Source organism: Chrysoperla carnea (assembly GCF_905475395.1).
Source record: "Chrysoperla carnea chromosome X unlocalized genomic scaffold, inChrCarn1.1 SUPER_X_unloc_85, whole genome shotgun sequence".
NCBI lineage: Eukaryota > Metazoa > Arthropoda > Insecta > Neuroptera > Chrysopidae > Chrysoperla > Chrysoperla carnea.
This window is the reverse complement of record NW_025408217.1, coordinates 27,501-32,568: the sequence shown is the minus strand read 5'-3', so window position 1 is coordinate 32,568 and position 5,068 is coordinate 27,501. Positions and strand designations below refer to the sequence as shown.

The 5,068-nt window shown below is 20.8% G+C and overlaps 1 non-coding gene across 1 annotated transcript in view; it reads left to right on the top strand.

The window, feature by feature from the left end:
- Positions 1–5,018: 5,018 nt before the first annotated feature.
- The window catches only part of LOC123304729, a 2,156-nt gene continuing 2,106 nt past the window's right edge, over positions 5,019–5,068 (top strand). Inside the window, exon 1 of the ribosomal RNA XR_006536719.1 lies at positions 5,019–5,068. This exon is cut by the window's right edge and continues 2,106 nt beyond it. This is a non-coding gene — a ribosomal RNA (small subunit ribosomal RNA).

Genomic DNA, 5,068 nt, shown 5'->3' with positions numbered 1-5,068 from the left:
TTCAAAAAAAAAATTTTTAAGCCTCTTCTATACAAGTGGCTTTTTTTATCATTTTATTTTAAAGCCTCTTTTACTAGAGGCTTTTTTTATCAATAAATTTATAATAATAATAATAATATTAAAAATAATAATAATAATAATAATTATAATGAATATTAATAATAAATGTTATTGATAATAATAATTATAAATAATTATGATAATATTTGCTCTTTATTAAATTAAAGAGCTTTTTTTATGAATAAAAATTAAAGCAAACTAAATATAACTTAACAATATTTATAATAAATGCTAACGAAAATATTTGAACTTATAAATATTTAATGCTAACCATAATACTTATAAATGGAACGGCTTTTGATAATAAGCACTGTCATCTATTATTACTAATAAATGTAATAATATTAATAATAATAACTATTCATAATAATAATATTAATAATAATGATTATTATTATAATTTACAATTAATATTATTAAATCTATTAATAATAAAATGGTTGCTTATTTATAAATAAAGTTATTAGTTATAATAATATTTTTAGTCGATTATGGTAAGAAATGGTATTGATAATAAATGCTCTTTAATTTATTATGTTAGAAAATTTTTGTTTTTAAATGTAATAAATTAAAGAGCTTTTTTTATGAATAAACACTTTTTGTTTCCATCTTATCAATATTGATTATAATCGCTAACAATTATTATAATGATTTTAATTGTTTTTACTTATAATCGCTACCATTGATTATACTAAAAAATGCAATCGCAATTGACAAAAATTGTTAATAATTATAATTATAATATGTTTAGTAGGCAACCTTTAAAGCAATTTATGCATAACAGGTTGCTAGCCAAATATAAACTTAATGAAGTATTATGATGGACACTTACATTCGGAATTCATATATTTAAAGAAATAATTTTGATTATTCAGATTCTATTAATATTAGCTATTGTAAATAATATTAATCAAATGAAAAGTTTTTAAATTGTTAGGATGTATTTAGCAAGTTATGCTTTCCATACATAAAATAAAAATATATTATGTATAAATAATATTAGTGCTTGTAAAAGGATTAAGATTAATAAAACTAGATATATACTCTTAATACAATAAAAAGTAATAATTTAAAAGAATGTAAAAATATTTATTTAGCTGATAAATTTAAAATGGATAATAAATTTTAAATTTTTATTAACTCTTATTTATTATATAATATTTATTTGTAATCCTTATGCAAAATAATATATGACTTGAACAACGTACATGGGGGCGTGTATACAATTAATAAATTTAGGTAGAGAAATATATTTTGAATCAATAATTTATAAGTTCACAACAGAATAGTCAGATTTTTATTGTCTATTAAATATTTTTTAGCGAATAACTATTATGTATTACTAGAATATAATAATAATTTTTTTTTTTTTTTTTTTTTTTATGTTACTTGAATGGTGTATACGTTTACACGGTGAATGTAAAAACAATTAATCAATTTATATAGAAAAATATATTATGAATTAATTATAAATAAGTTCCAATAAAATAGCCCTGATTCCCATTGTGTATTGAAATTTTTTTTTAAACCAATTAACTATTAATGTGAATTTGTACAATAAAAATTTTGTATTAATTCTGTAAATTATTATATATATTTGCATTATACAGTATTTAGAAGCATTTAAATGGATAAAAATTTTTTAGAAAATCTACATATGTATCACATGTATTATACCGGTACCCTGTCGCAATATAACATGTACGATTTGTATATAAAATAAAATGAAATTTTTTCCCTAAAATTTTTTAATGAATCCCGAAAAATTCTATATATTTTACCTTTATATAGTATTTAGGACTATTTAAAAGGATAAAATTTTTTTCGAAAATCTACATATGTATCACATGTATTATACCGGTACCCTGTCGCAATATAACATGTACGATTTGTATATAAAATAAAATGAAATTTTTTCCCTAAAATTTTTTAATGAATCCCGAAAAATTCTATATATTTTACCTTTATATAGTATTTAGGACTATTTAAAAGGATAAAATTTTTTTCGAAAATCTACATATGTATCACATGTATTATACCGGTACCCCTGTCGCAATATAACATGTACGATTTGTATATAAAATAAAATGAAATTTTTTCCCTAAATTTTTTAATGAATCCCGAAAAATTCTATATATTTTACCTTTATATAGTATTTAGGACTATTTAAAAGGATAAAATTTTTTTCGAAAATCTACATATGTATCACAAGTATTATACCGGTACCCCTGTCGCAATATAACATGTACGATTTGTATATAAAATAAAATGAAATTTTTTCCCTAAAATTTTTTAATGAATCCCGAAAAATTCTATATATTTTACCTTTATATAGTATTTAGGACCATTTAAAAGGATAAAATTTTTTTCGAAAATCTACATATGTATCACATGTATTATACCGGTACCCTGTCGCAATATAACATGTACGATTTGTATATAAAAAAAAAATATACATTTTTTTCTAAAAATTTGCATTAATTCCAAAAATTTTTTAATAATTTATTATAATTATTAATGTTTATTGAATAATTTATTATAATGCATAAATTTCATTTAATTAAAATATGATAAAAGCAAAAAAAAATTTTTTTGGTCCCAAAATAAAAATTTTTAGCTGAAAAAAATTTTTTTTTAAAAATTTTTTTCTTTAAATTTTGATTATTCTGTAAAGTTTATGATGTTTAAAGCCATTTTAAACATTATCATATTTTGAGTTTGAAGCACCGGGTGTAATGTCTTTAATATATATGATGGATAGTGCGTGTAAGTTAATGAGATGAATGTATATCTATGTATAACAGTGTATTAGTGGTATTACGTTCAGCAGTCTCACACATATGATATAGTATGGTATAGTATAAGTTGTTTATTTTTCATACTGTCCGTGTATCATTCAACAAAGGTGGTGTAGAGTTGTATATGGCTTGGTATGACGTTGTTGCAATTCTATGGACACTATGATATTACGGATGCACAGATAGAGGAATAACACTTATCGTATATGTATCATTTATGTATGTTGACTGTGTAATGAATACTAAATATAATAAAATAATACACTTTTTAATAGAATAACATTTGTTTCATGTTTTAGTATGATATTAAATGGTATAGAATAGGTTGTTTATTTTTCATACTGTCCGTGTATCATTCAACAAAGGTGGTGTAGAGTTGTATATGGCTTGGTATGACGTCGTTGCAATTCTATGGACACTATGATATTACGGAATAACAGAAAGAGGAATAAAACTTATTGTATATGTATCATTTATAACGTACTTTTATGTTGACAAGAATGAATGTATATCTATATGAAATAGTGTATTTTGTGGTATTATGTTCAACAGTCTTACATATATGATATAGTATGATATAGTATAATTTGTTTATTTTTCATACTCTAAGTGTATCATTCAACAAAGGTGGTGTAGAGTTGTATATGGCTTGGTATGACGTCGTTGCAATTCTATGGACACCATGATATCACGAAAAAACAGAAAGAAAAATAACAATTATCGTATATGTATCATCTATATTATTATTGTATTTTGACTATGTAATGAATGCCAAATTTAAAAATATACACTTTCTTAATAGAATAACATTTATTTTAGTATAATATAAAATGATATTGAATATGTTGTTTAATTTTCATACTGTTCGTGTATCATTCAACAAAGGTGGTGTAGGTATGTATATGGCTTGGTATGACGCTTTTGCATGTCTATGGACACCATGATATTACGAAAAAACAGAAAGAAGAATAACACTTTTCAAATATGTATCATTTATATATTTTATTAACATGAACGCAAAATATACAAAATTATATATATATATACTCAAAATATTCTGGATGGTAATCAGTTTGGTTTATTTTGATATTTAATATTGTATTTTGGTTTTTTTGCTAGTAATGTTTCGAATATGTATATGCTGTTATTATTTTTTAGGTGTACATTGTATTAAATTGTTATCAATTATTTAATGTATGTATACAAAATAATAGCAAAAACATTTTCAATTATTATATAAAAATTTTTTTTTTTACACATGCATATTTATTAATATATGAAATTTTATCTCAGTTTTAATAAATATGTATTGAAATGAATAATAATACAATCTTATATATATTGATAATAGTCTGGATGGTAATCAGTTTGGATTATTTTGATATTAAATATTGTATTATTATTTTTGTAAAAAAATTAATGAGAATTTTGTAAAAAAACCTCTATATGTATATCTTTTTATATCAATATTTAAAAAAAAATTTTTTTTTATTAAATTATTGATTATAAATAGAATAACATATAAATTTTTTTGTCAAAGCAAGTTCATGGGTTATAAGTTTTAAACTTTACACTCCCATATGAGCACACAATATTTATATAAAAATTATTTTTATAAATAATATTACATTGACTCACCTCATACCAAGCGAGAATATTAAGTGTTATTATAACGTTTTTTATTTAAAATTAACTTTTTAAATAAAATTAAAAAATAAATGACGCTTTCAATCTAGCGACGAGTATGAGAAAATGTTTGAAATATTTTAAGACCCATTTGGTGATGGTCTGACAAAAATCATAATTATTTTTTTTTTTTTTTATTCAATAATATTTATTATGAATAACATGTTATATATTTCTTTTTGTAAAAGCAAAAAAATTATATAAATGACATAATAAAATATATATTTGAAAAAAAAAAAAATTAATAATAATATATATATCTCATATGTTTTTTCTATTAATTTTAAAACAATAGAGATATAAAAAAAAAAAAATTTATATCAGTAATGGGTGAGACCATCTGATATTTAAAATGAAATTGTAATAATATTATTATATATTAATAATTATTGTATGAAAATTTTTTTTCTTATAATAAGAAAACAAAAATATCATGTATATTATTATATATTTAATATTATAAATACAAATAGTTCCCTGGTTGATCCTGCCAGTAGTCATATGCTTGTCTCAAAGATTAAGCC